General features: G+C 42.1%; 1 protein-coding gene and 1 long non-coding RNA gene across 5 annotated transcripts in view; one reads left to right on the top strand and one right to left on the bottom strand.

The window, feature by feature from the left end:
- The window catches only part of CCDC83 (coiled-coil domain containing 83), a 48538-nt gene extending 45718 nt beyond the window's left edge, over window positions 1–2820 (bottom strand). The window contains exons 1-2 of one of the 4 annotated variants that reach the window (XM_049713458.1): window positions 2655–2820; window positions 1190–1283 (exon numbers count right to left, since the gene is read on the bottom strand). The gene's annotated coding sequence lies outside the window, so the exon portion shown is untranslated. Of the gene's footprint in view, window positions 1–1189; window positions 1284–1944; window positions 2037–2654 lie in introns of those variants that run through there. The other 3 variants (XM_033431881.2, XM_049713457.1, XM_049713459.1) reach the window with 3 other exon arrangements.
- Window positions 2821–4575: 1755 nt separating this feature from the next.
- Window positions 4576–11248, top strand: LOC125965181 (uncharacterized). Its single transcript, XR_007478773.1, has 4 exons — window positions 4576–5250; window positions 6103–6251; window positions 9058–9130; window positions 10044–11248. It is a non-coding gene; the product is annotated as an uncharacterized LOC125965181 (long non-coding RNA).
- Window positions 11249–13805: the final 2557 nt, after the last annotated feature.

The raw sequence follows: 13805 nt of genomic DNA, 5'->3' as shown, positions 1-13805 counted from the left end.
CCCAGACGTTTGAAATGGATCCTGTTTTTTAGCTAATGTTTTATATAAATGTAGATTAAAATGGAAGATGTTTACTTAATAGCATTAGTAATGACAAAAGTTCTGAAAAAGATTCCATCAGGGGTTGACAGCACAATTTAGTTAAAAGGTCTCTATATGGGTGCCGGAAGTCTTAAAGTTCATTCATGGCTTTACCATTAACAAGCTATAACATTATGTAAATCTAACAACAACAACAATAATAATGAAGTACTTCCAAGAGCCTTTGTTAAAGAGCAAACTTAAAAGGCACACGCCTAACTATCAAGGCACTCATCTTCAGCAAAACATAACTCCTTAAATATTGAATAGTAACTACTTCAGCAACTCATATCTTTGGGAATTCAAACACAGATGTTGGCACATAGGTCAGCATCTCCCATGGGCACAAACTAGATGTTCAATAAATGTCTGATGTAAATGACTGACTGGCAAATAAATAATGCATGCTCACTTTCTTTCCTAGTGGCCCTATTTATTTGCTCATAACGTTGTATATACCCTGAATTTGGAAAGTAAAATAACTTTTAAACTCAAATTCTCAATTTGGCTAGAACACATTTTCAATACAATTGAAAACATTTTAGAAATGCTCTCCAGCACGTGTTAAAAAAAAAACAAAAACAAAAAACCTGAATGCATTTAAAGCCTCTTAGTAGTGATATCACCTAACAGTTAGTTTTACAAAATTTCAGACCCATCTCTTTTTGTATAGATTATGTATATATAGCCCCAAACAGCTTTAAAATGTAAGATAGAGCCAGTTTTGAGATATGATAAATAACTATACATTCAAATCAAGGTATTTAAAAATATCTAGATGGATGACATTTTCAACTTTCACTTGCACGACTGACAATGTGCATTACGTTAGCATGTATTTTCTTTACCAATACAAATCCTTTGGTTAGTGGCACATTTTTGAACTACAGATCTCAAATTATATTGGATTCTTAGCTTAAAAATTGGTGTCTTTTGATCCAGAATTGCTAATAACAAATAGTTGGAAACGCAGTATATTATACTAACTTTTCTAGCAACCGGAACTACATTTTTTTCAACTCCTACTGTCCTTCAATTTTAGAAGTGTCAAAAAACAAACATAACTCTGAAGAGAATATTGTAAGGATAATGGAAATACATGCAGTACCTTTACACTCTGATTGTTGAGGAGAACAAAAAGCCTTCTCTCCTTCAAAGAGCAGCGGTGAATAAAGACGACCAGCTGGGGCTGGGTCTTGGGGCTGGTGGAAAGGAAATCCAGAGCAATTATTACACACACTGATAGACACCCAGTCTTATTATTTTCCTTCTCTGACTTCACAGAAACCTTTTCTTCCCTCTCAGATGGGACATCTCCTCCCACCTCCCAACCGTTTCCTCAAGTCTCTCCGCCCAGCAGAGCATTATGGGGTAAGAAGGGGAATGAGGAAACAAATAGGCCGCTATACAAATCTAACAAGTTAATAAAAGAAAGAAACCAAGTGTTCTGTTTAGAAGGATGCTGCCAGCAGCCAGGGCAAAAAGCCGAAACCAGCCTATGGATTGGGTGGGTGAGGGTGAAACGCCATCAAGCCCACACGGAGCACTTATAAGGTACCTGCAGTGGGAGGGGTTCTGTGCTGGTACGGAGAAGGGTTCCAGGGTTTGCGGGGTAGTCATTCTAAAGGCATTCACCAGACTGGGAATTCAGTGAGAAGAGACTAAGAAGATGAGTCTAGACCTAGCTCCTCCACCAGGGAGTTTTATAACCTCGGACAGGTCTCTAACCCGCTCTGACCCTCAGTTTCTCTTCCATCTTTCCTACTTCCTGTCGGAGTTATTAATGAGGCTCTAATGCTTTGGAAAATTGTCAAGTGATAAAGCCCCATACAAATGGAAGGCATTAGTTTACTGAGCACCTACTGTGTGCTAGAGACTGTGAGGGCAAACCTGAATCAAATTCAGATCTGAAAATCCAGAAAGGCAAATAAGCAATGTATCCAGGGGTTCTATTGCAAGGCGGAAAAAGAGATGGGTTAATATTCCGATCAGATCAAAAGTTCTTCCTCCCTCTGTGTCTCCTGGGTGAAAAGGAGGGGTCGGCCTATGAGAATCCTTCTCAGCGGCTCCTAACCGCCCAGAATTTCGCCCGGCGCGGGACCCCAGAAGGTTGGGACCCCAGGACCATTTTGCGGCAGAGTAAGCAGCAGGGCCGTTGGGGTGGGGCGGAGATGCTCGTAAAGTCTTAAGTGTCAGACTGGAAGGACTCGGGGCCGAGCGAGGAGGCTAGGCAGCCTTCTGACCTCCTCCCCTCGACGGCTTCCAGGTGCGGATACAGTAACGGGTCCGGAAGTAGTACTCGCGTCAGGCCGGCGGACCAGGCCCACTCACTCCACAGCCGTCGCCGCGGCGCCCTCCGTTTCCAAGGCGACCGGCGAGCTAGGGCCTCCCCCGCCCACCACTAAACAGCCGCGAGCTGCGGGCCAGGCGCGCCACCTGGTGGCAGCAAGGGGAACAATCAGGCCGAGGTCTCGCGCTGCCTCCCTGAGGGTACCGCGCCCTCCCACCTTCTTCCCGCGGGGTTGTCACCGCCGCAAGCCACCCAGCTTACTCCATAAGACGCGCTCGCCCACCTTGCCTCCCTCTAGTGGCAAACCGGGAAGTGGTGAGAAGTGTAGAGACTTGACGTCCGGGCTCTGTGTTGTGACCGTAAGCCGCTCACTTGTTTCTTCCCCTGTAAAATGAGACGTCAGGACTGGTCTGTGGTTTTCAAGCAGCGCGTAGCATCCTACGATGTTGGGATCTGTGCGCGTGACGGGGATTCAGCGCGCCCCCGCCACCCCTACCAGCCCCTTCCACCTGGGCAGCTTTTCTCCTGTCTACTTTTGTTTTGTGTAAGAGTTCTTTTAACTCCAAACAGAAGTGCAAACCCCTGGACTAAATGCTTATAAGGTAACTTACAGCTTTAAAAGTCCTTGATCCGGCTTGTTTTCTTTCTCGTTTTACTTTTTTGCTTCTAAACCTTAAGAAAACCAGTATAGATTTTGTCTTTCCCTCTCTTTCCACTTTTGGCAGCTCTCTCCTAATTCAGGGGGAAAAAATATCACACACCTACAACCGCTAACGTTCCTCTTTTCCTCATCTGCGTTCGTTCTCATTCTCTGCCTCAAGACAATTTCTTACATCCTGAGAGCACTTAGTTAGAGTCAATTATTCATCCTTTTGTCCCCAGAAGACAAAAATGAGGCGCTCTCTTGGGCCTCCACTCTCTGCATAAGTCTCCTGTTTGGCATTCTTGAATTTGATTTAAAAAATACATTTTCATGTTTTATGATTAATGCTGTTACATTAATACATATTAAGAACTTAAGGAAGGGAACTGAAGCAGTGAATAAAAATATTAATTACCTTTGGTTAAGGTAGTTTTTCTCATCAGTAAAAAGTCATCCAAAACCTAGCCAGTTTGAGATCATTTATGTCTCCTATCTCATTCGAACCGCCCTTTATTCTATTAGTGTTATATATTTCTTTAGGGCCAATTATAATAATAACAACAGGTGGGGATATGGGGTAAAATTACTGAATAGAGTTCGATGCAAGAGGGACAAAAAAAGCTACCACACAAATTTTTTTAAGCATGGGGATTTTTTTGTTGCTGTTCAATGGAAAAACAATTTTGTGATTCTTCAGTCCTTTGAATTCATTCCTAAATCACTTTCTATAAATCTTAGGCCAGTTTCTTTTGCTAGAGCCTGGGCCCATGGTCAAAAATGTACTTTTACCCTATCATTTATCTCCTGTGCAGTTTTTCTTATGGTGTTTGCCAGTTTGTGGTCAAACAGTGAAGCCAGATAAAAACCATTTACAGAGTTTCCTCATTTGACCTTGATTTTCTGTTAGCCTTGCCATGTGGAATGAGGCAGAAATAGAGGCAGGAGAGTTTCTGTGGTAGAAAAAGCCAAATATGTTGTCTGATTTTGGCAAAAACACAAAGAACTTGTTTGGTATGTTCTGTTGCTAAGCATTTTATACTTTAAAATCTATTTTCATTACCTCTGCAAATAGACCGTAAGACAATCAACTAAATGTATTAATATTAAATCTCACAATAATTTTTAGGAACACAAGCTAGTGATTAACCCATTAACCAGTTCAAACTTCTAGTAAATCAGAGCTTTTACTGACAACAAGTTACTTTTTTTTTTTTTTTTTTTTGCGGTAGGCGGACCTTTCTCTGTTGTGGCCTCTCCCGCTGCGGAGCACAGGCTCCGGACGCGGAGGCTCAGCGGCCATGCCTCACGGGCCCAGCCGCTCCGCGGCATGTGGGATCTTCCCGGACCGGGGCACAAACCTGCGTCCCCTGCATCGGCAGGAGGACTCTCAACCACTGCGCCACCAGGGAAGCCCCAAAGTTATTTTTGAGAAATATCAAATTCCTGCTATAACTTCTTATCCAAAACCTTTGTTCCTGACAAATTTGAAACAGTTAAATTGGTGTTTTGCCAAAAAAAAAAAAAAAGTCATCAAGTAAAATATTCTCTTGAGGGGAAAAGTTTACATCACCTTTAAGCAGGCATGGTGACAAACTCATAGAGGAGATTATGTTTTGACCCATCATCAACAGCATGATGAGTCTCAAAAGAACTTAGCTAAGTGAAAAAGCCGAGTGTGAGAAATTATATACTACATCACATGAACTTCTAGAAAATCCTGAAAGCAGATCACTGGTTGCCTAGTGCTGATGGGGGGAATGAGGGGATTGACTACAAGGGGGCAGGAGGGAACTTTTTAGGATGAAGGAAATGTTCTATGACTTGATTGCAGTGGTGGTTACAGGGTATATGTATTTGTTAAAACTCATCAAATTATCTTTAAATGGGTGTGTTGTATATAAATTATATGTTTAAAAGTTAATTTAAAAAATAGCTAAAGTTATTTGACAACTCCTCTCATCAAGAGATGGGGTCTCTGTTTCCTCTTCTTGAATCTGGTGGTCTTTATGACTGCTTCAACCAAGAGAATATGGCAGAAATGACTGTACGTCACTTCCAAGGCTAGGTCATAAAAACTCATGCAGCTTCTTCCAGGTTCTTTTGGGATACTTGCTCTGAGGGAGGCCAGCTGCCACGTAAAAAGTCTACTTTGAGACGACCATGCTAGAGAGAGCACGTGTAGGCTCTGTGGTTAACCAACTGAGTCCTGCCTTCCAGCCCACAAAGTGCCAGGCCTGTGAGTGAAACCACCTTGGATCCTCCCAGCCAGCCCATGCATCAGCTGAGTATTGCTGAGTTGATCTCATTGATGCCACAAGGAGCAAGAGATCACCAATTACTAACCTACAGAATCTGAGATTCGGTTGTTTTAAGCCACTGAGCTTTGATAGTGCATTAGTTGTCCATCGCTATATGACAAAGTACCCCAACGTTTAGTGAGTCAAGACAACAATAATCACTTATTATCTCACGGTTTCTATGCATCAGGAATTTAGGAGCAAGTTGACTGGGCAGTTCTAACTTGGAGTATCTCATGAGGGCAGATGTTGGACAGATTCTGTCTCTGCCTAAAGGAGCTTTCAGTCTAGGAAGAGGGAGGGGCAGACAAATTAATAGGCAACTGCAACAGGGCTAGATAACCCCTGGAACAGGGGTAGAAGCAGAGTGCTAAGGGAAAACCGAGCCCAGCCTTGAGGGTCAAGGAAAAATTCCTAGAGGAAGTGAGGTCTAAACTGAGTCTTGACAGTGGGCAAGAATGAGTCAGTTTGGAGGGTGTGAGAGGGGCTGGGACAGAGGCCTGGGCATGTACAAAGGCCTAGAGGTGAAAATGAACATGACGAGTTTCTCATGGAGCTGAAAGAAATTTACTAATGGTTAGATCATAGGGTCCCAGAGAGAAGAAAGGAGCGAGAGGGGAGGCTGGAGAAGCAAGCAGGGGCAGATCCTGATGGGTCCTCTGAACCACGCTCTTTTATAATAACAAATGTTCACTCTGGCCCCAGTGTGGAGGAGGATGGGAGAAGTCAGGATGGGGACAGTTTCCAGGATGAACTCCACTGACCACAGTTCCAATCTTTTTCTGCCTAAGAGCCTCTCCCTTAGGTCTAGTTTCTGGTCCAAGAAACATGTCTCAGGATCTGCCTTTTGCCAGATTGCAGCGACTGGCAAAAAGAATGACCTCATCTTCCTGGCTCAAGTTATCAGCTTGCCTAATCTCTGGAGCCTTCTATGACTCAGGTGAGATGCCTACCTCCACACCAGGAAGTAGTCTATGAAGCTCCACCTCCAGCAAACATATGAAAGGAATTATTATTTTTTTAACATCTTTATTGGAGTATAATTGCTTTACAATGTTGTGTTAGTTTCTGCTGTATAACAAAGTGAACAGCTATACGTATACATATATCCCCATATCTCCTCCCTCTTGCGTCTGCCTCCCACCCTCCCTATCCCACCCCTCCCTCTTACATCTCCCTCCCACACTCCCTATCCCACCCCTCTAGGGGGAGCTGATCTCCCTGTGCTATGCGGCTACTTCCCACTCGCGATCTATTTTACACTTGGTAGTGTATAGATGTCCATGCCACTCTCTCATGGAGTAACACTACCTCATATCTGGAGAATAGGGCAGTATAGATAATAATTTCCACCTTTTAAGGACTGTATTCATATAATTTTTCCCCCTTGATTTTTTTATTATTGTGGTAAGAACATATGAGATCTGCCCTCTTAACAAAATCTTAAGTTTATAATACAATATTGTTAGCTATAGGCACTATATTTAATAGCAGATCTCTAAAATTTATGCAACTGGCATAAATGAAACTTTGTTGAATAGCAGCTCCCCATTTCCCCCTCCTATGAGCTTGATTATTTTAGATATTCCGTGTAAGTGGAATCATGTAGTATTTGTCCTTCTGTGACTGGCTTTATCCATGTTTATCCATGTTGTTGCAAATGGTAGTATTTTCTTCTTCCCTTAAAGATACATAATATTCCATTATATGAATGTACCATGTTTTGTTTATCCATTCATTTTTCAATGGACATTGACGTTGTTTCCATATTTTGGTTATTGTGACTAATACTGCAGTGAACACAGGAGTGCAGATATCTCTTTGAGATCCTGATTTCAATTCTTTTGGATAAATACCCAGAAATAGGATTGCTGGATCCTATGGTAGTTCTATTTTAAGTTTTTTGAAGAACCTCCATACGTTTTTTCCCAAATTTTAAATTCACAATTCAGTAGCTTTCCTGTCTATCAGAAACACTGATTTAGAATAGACTATGGGAAAATGTGTCATTTAAAAATATCACAAAAAGAACAAAGTGTTTAACTACATACTGCTAGCATATGTTCAAAACCTAAATAATAATTTTTTTAAAGTTCTCAAAACTTTTGACTTAGCATATTGCATTGGAAAGGAAATGCGTGCCTGAAGAGAAAATATATAACATTGAAGAATGTCAATTCTTTCCAAAGAAATGTATAAGTTTAATGCAGATCTACAAAAAAGTATTTGTTTGCAGAAGGGAAAATAATTGGGACATTTTCAGGACTATAAATCAATATTAGCACATCCAAGGTAGTGTGCTGTATTTTTAAATGAAAAGAAATAATGAGGTTTTGGGTTACTCCCTACACTTCATATGGTGTTGAAAAATACTAAATATTTTACCTTTTATACAGCACACTAGCTAAGAAAACCACTGCAAAAGACCACATTATGTGATTCCTTTTAGAAGATATTTCCAGAAAAAGAAAAGATTTCCAGAGACAAAAATTGAGAGAGGGGGCTTCCCTGGTGGCGCAGTGGTTGAGAGTCCGCCTGCCGATGCAGGGGACACGGGTTCGTGCCCCGGTCGGGGAAGATCCCACATGCCGCGGAGCGGCTGGGCCCGTGAGCCATGTCTGCTGAGCCTGCGCGTCCGGAGCCTGTGCTCCGCAACGGGAGAGGCCACAACAGTGAGAGGCCCACGTACCGCAAAAAAAAAAAAAAATTGAGAGACTTCAGTTAGGGCTGTACACAGTAGGGTCACCAGCAGGGGGACCACTTGGAGAGAGAACTGTCCAAATGAGGGATGTGTAGCTCAACAGGGCGCTGCGGAGAGAAGTCTTTGGGTGCTGAAATTGAAAGATCCTTCTAGTGAATGCACTTGACTTTGCGAATTGCTCACTGTGGTGTCTAGAGAGACTGAGAGACATAGGATACAGAACCACACTTTGTTGATCTTATTTTCTTTAAGAACATGAAATTTGGACTAAGTCCAGAGTTTTTCTGAAGCTGCTTACCAGCTGTGTGACCTTGGATAAGTTACTTCTCTTTTCTGTACCACAATTCCTCATCTGTAAATGGAGATAATATTGCATACCTCTCTGGGCTGTTCGGAAGATTAAATAAATGCCTGGTACAATTCCTGGCACTTAGTAGGTTCCCAATAAATATTAATTCTCCATCATACTCCTTCTAAAATATTATTTTAGAGGGAATGCCAGAAAGTAGGAAAAGTGGAGCTCTTCTGGGTCATATTTCCCATGTGGCTGGTCTGGTGGGACCCAAATATGCATCTCTGACCCAGCTGCAAACCTGTACACCCAGCTGCCTACTCAACATCAGTTAGATGTATCACAGGCACATCATGCCCCAAACTCATTATCTCCTACCCCCTCTAACCTGCCCCTTCTCCTCGAGGCTGTGTCCATATTCAGTCAATAGCACCAGCATCTACTTAGCTGTTCAAGCCTGAAGATGGGAGTTATTCTCAACTCTTTCCTTTCCCCAGACCCTAGACCTAATCAACCTTCGAGTTCTGTCAGTCTACCTAGAAATTCGGTAGATTGAACCCATTCATTAATTTTAATCAAAAATATTTGTTGAGCAGCTCGCTTTGAACTAAGCACCATGTCAGGTTCTGTCTTCACTGCCTTCTCCCTAATCCGGGTCACAGTTTTCTCCTATTGACTGAAGAAATAGGTTCCCAACTAGTTGCCCTGAATCTACTTTTTATTTCCTCTAATCTTTTCTCCACGTTCTTCCAGAGATTCATTCCTTTGCTTAAGACCTTAAGTGGCTTCCCACAGAGCCCTCAGGAAAGAATTACTGACACAACTGGTAAGGCTTTCTAAAATCCAGGCCCCCCAGGTCTAGGGCAGGTTCCCTGCTATGTGCTCCAGTCACTGGTTGGGTTCCCCCAGAAACACACCCTGAGACTGAGATTTGAGTGCAAGTTGTTAATTTAGGAGGTAGTCTCAGGGAGCTCTGGTAGGAGGATGGGGAAATGAGGAGGGAAGGAAAAGAAGCCAATTTAGCATGCATTGATGAACAAGTTACTGGGAGATGGGTAACTGGGGCTCAGCCTCAGTGGAGAACTCTGGGAGACAGTGTATGCTATGGACTGAACTGTGTCCCCCCAGAACGTGTATGTTGAAGCTCTAACCCCAAATGTGACTGTGTCTGGAGATAGGGCCTATAGGGAGGTAATTAAACATCAAGGAGACCCTACAGTGAGATGGTCAGGGTGGGGCCTTGATGCAATAGGATTAGTGTCTTCAAAAAGAGGCACTGGAGAGTTCTCTCTCTATCTCTCTGTCTCTCTGTCTGTCTCTTCTCTCTGTTTCTCTCTGTCTCTGTCTCTCTGTCTCTGTGTCTCTGTCTCTCTCTCTGTCTCTCTCTGTCTCTGTCTCTCTCTCTGTCTCTCTCTCTCTGTCTCTCTGTCTGTCTGTCTGTCTCTGTCTCTCTCTCTGTCTCTGTCTCTCTCTCTCTCTCTGCACACAAGAGGTCACGTGAGCCCACAAACCAGGAAGAGACGCTTCACCGGAAACCAAGCATGCTGGCACCCTAATCTCAGCCGTCCAGCCTCTAAGAACTGTGAGAAAAAATTTCCTGTTGTTTAAGCCACTCAGTCTATGACATTTTGTTAATGGCAGCTCAAGCTAAGACAGCATGGAACAACCTCAGAGTTGCCAGGGTGCTCTGGGTGGAAGCCAGGTAGTTAACTCTCAGTCCTCATTTGCCATTGGTTTAGGGCTGCACCTGAAGGCACTGATTCCCCAGCAATCACGGCCTGCACCACGCAAGGGCTGAGCTCCTGTTCCCCTGAGCCAGAAAAGTTCTCACTCAGCCTGAGAGTCCCTGGTGGGAAGAAGCCTCTGGCTTGCCTGGTGAGCGCTAAGGGATATGGGCAGGGCAATAGTGTCTACCATAGCTCCCAGAAAGCATTTTATCTCTGCTTTGTGGTTCTCTTTACCCTGCAGTGACCCATCAGCTAATCTGTTAGTTCTATAAGGGTGCAGATGATACCTCTCTGCTTCACCAACATACCACCAGGGCTAAGCACAGAGCCTGATATGTAATAGGTGCTCAAGAGATATTTAGTGAATGTGTGGATAAATGAAATATGGTGATCCTTTCAGAAAGTAACCCAGTCACTGCATGCTTTGTATTTGACAGAGAAATTACACATGCAGCAAAAAAACCTCTAAGTTATTGTTATATCTGAATCCCTATATTCACATAAATCACTGAAATTTCTTAACAATGCCAATTAACGGCCTTACTAGGCTTTCTAAATAAAGCTTAGGATGTTCATTTTTATGCCTTTGCAGCAAATACAGTCCCGATATCTTTTTTCTAGACCCAGGTCCGCTCCACACGTTGTGCTGGGTCCAGGGAAGATGCAAACGCTCCACACGTTTTGCTGGGGCCGGGCAGCAGCTTGGCTCAGCCCGGGGAGCTGGCTCCCAGCTGCTCACCAGCGTGAGTGCAAACAGGTGGAGCATACACAGGTGGCCTTATAGAGCTTGGACTTAATCCTGTGAGCACTGTAGAGCCGCGGAATGTTTCCCAGCATGCCAAAAGCAAGACTTTAGAAAAATGAATGGAACAGTGATATTTAGGCAGGGATGGAATGGGAAGAGACTGGAGGCTGGGGAACAAAAAGAGAGGAAAGAAGCCTGAGACAGCGTGGCTGACAGAAACTTTTGAGCTGTGTGAAACTTTCCACTGTGGGTCACTAGGCTGATTGGGGACAGAGAAATCACTGTGGTGAATGAATCAAAGTATACCCCTTCCTGTTATGTTCTCTTTGAAGTTATTTCCTAAAGCGCCACGGGGTGTTTGTAAGAAGAGCAATAGGCACTCATAAAAGTTCCCTGTAAACAATCAAGAATGCAAGTTCCCATAGCTGTGTAGGTTTAAAAAGGAGGCAAAATGGCATTGATTTTGGTGTGTTCCTGGGATAATGCACGAATGTTCCATGTGTACCGCACTTGACTTTCTCTGAAACTAATAAACTCTGTGCTTTTAAGGGTAAAACTTTGTCTAAACTTAAAATATTCCTCGTCAAATGCTCTGTATCTTGATCGTAGTGGTGATTACTTGCTGATATTCATGTGTCAAAACTCATCAAATTCTACATTTAAAATTGGTGAGTTTGTAAGTTATGCCTCAGTAAAGCTGATTTTTAAAAATTGAATACAGTTCAAATATACCCAGAGATTAATCCAGGCAAATAATACATATGTATGATTCCATCTACGTTAAACCCCAGAAAATGCAAGCTAATGTATAGGGCGAGAAAGCAGATCAATTGTTGCTTTGTCGTGGGCAGGGTAGGGTCAGGAGGCAGGAATTACACAGGATCATAAGACTCTTATGGTAGTAACGGGTATGTTCATAATCTTCAGTGTGCTGTCAGTTTCGAAGGTGTATACATATGTCAGAACATATTTCAATGAAATGGCATATCTCTTTACCCCTGCCTGTAAAGTTTATGATGTTGGGAACCATGACCTTCACTACTATATCTCCAACATCTAACCTAGAGCTGGCGTATACTTGTTGAATAAATTAACAGTTTGGGAAATATTAGCATAGTGGGATGAATCTAGTTCCCAGTTCTGTCATGTTCTAACTATGTAAATGTCTCTAAATCACTGAATGTCTCTAATCTCAATTTGCTCACTGGTGAAATAGAGTTAATAATATTGATCTCATAAGATTGTTGTGAGGGTTACAGATGATGTATCTAAAAAGTTACAAAATAGACCTTGGCAATGATAGATGGTAAATAAGTGGTAGCTTTTACTACTATTTGTAAGACATGCCTCATAATTTCTGGGGATTAGAATGTATTATTTTACACGTATGCACTTTGGAATATACTCATATAGCCATTTCAAATAGGGAGTAATGTAAAGAGCTTTAGCCCATAATGGATCACTGCATAAGTGTGATAATTAATGGATTATTCCAGAAAGTGGATTTTAAAATGATATAGACTTAAAACTAGGTAGAATTGCTTTCAAAAATAAGCCAGCACAGTGGTTTCATGGGTGCATACATATGTCAAAATTTGTGCAGTTTATTATACGTCAGTTATATTGCAATCAGGCTGTTTTCTTTAAAAAATTAAGCCACCAACGAGTGGAATTAAATACATGAAATAGCTCTATTATTTAGGATGAAGTTTGATTAATATAATTATTTTTTTAACCAAAGGGATCTGTCTCCATTATTTGGCTTCTATTTGAGGACAATTTAATTGTTTCTCAGACAGTTCTTTTTTTAATTGAGATTTGAACTGCAGTTTGACAAATGTCAATGACATCACTGCTGAAACTGCACTCCTTAAATGTAAATATTTGCTGAAAGTTCATCTTGCTTTGACAGTACAAAAGGAAACTTATCCCCATTTCAGAATTGATGGTTGCTTTTTATAGTGATGCCTGGAAAATATGCATAATGCCAGTTTTTGTTTTTTTTTTTGCAGTACGTGGGCCTCTCATTGTTGTGGCCTCTCCCGTTGCGGAGCACAGGCTCCGGACGCTCAGGTTCAATGGCCATGGCTCACGGGCCCAGCCGCTCCGCGGCATGTGGGATCTTCCCGGACCAGGGCACAAACCCGTGTCCCTGCCTCGGCAGGCGGACTCTCAACCCCTGCGCCACCAGGGAAGCCCTGTGTATCTTTTTGAATTAAGAGTTTTTTCTGGGTATATGTTCAGGATTGGGATTTCTGGATCATATGGTAACTCCATTTTTAGTTTTTTAAGGAACCTCCATACTGTTCTCCATAGGGGCTTCACCAATTTCCATTACCATCAACAGTGTAGGAGGGTTCCCTTTTCTCTAAACCCTCTCCAGCATTTATTATTTGTAGACTTTTTGATGATATGGCCATTCTGACTGATGTGAAGTGATTCCTCAATCGTAGTTTTGATTTGCATTTCTCTAATAATTAGCGATATTGAGCATCTTTTCATGTGTCTACTGGACATCTGTAGGTCTTCTTTGGAGAATGTCTATTTAGGTCTTCTGCCCATTTTTTGATTTGGTTGTTTGTTATTGAGTTGTATAAGCTGTTTATATATTTTGGAAATTAAGCCCTTGTTGGTCACATCGTTTGCAAATATTTTCTCCCAGTGTATAGGTAGTCTTTTCATTTTGTTTATGGTTTCCCTTGCTGTGCAAAAACTTATAAGTTTGATTAGGTCCCATTTGTTTATTTTGCTTTTATTTCTATTGCCTTGGGAGACTGACATAAGAAAACATTGCTATGATTTATGTCAGAGAATGTTTTGCCTGTGGTCTCTTCTAGGAGTTTTATGGTATCTTGCTTATATTTAAGTCTTTAAGCCATTTTGAGTTTATTTTTGGGTATGATATGAGGGAGTGTTCTAACTTCATTGATTTACATGTGACTGTCCAGTTTTCCCAACACCATTTCCTGAAGAGACTGGCTTTTTTTCCATTGTATATTCTTGCCTCCTTTGTCAAAGATTAATTGACC

This window comes from Orcinus orca, chromosome 8, assembly GCF_937001465.1.
Source record: "Orcinus orca chromosome 8, mOrcOrc1.1, whole genome shotgun sequence".
Classification (NCBI taxonomy): domain Eukaryota; kingdom Metazoa; phylum Chordata; class Mammalia; order Artiodactyla; family Delphinidae; genus Orcinus; species Orcinus orca.
This window is presented reverse-complemented; position numbering and strand designations above follow the sequence as displayed.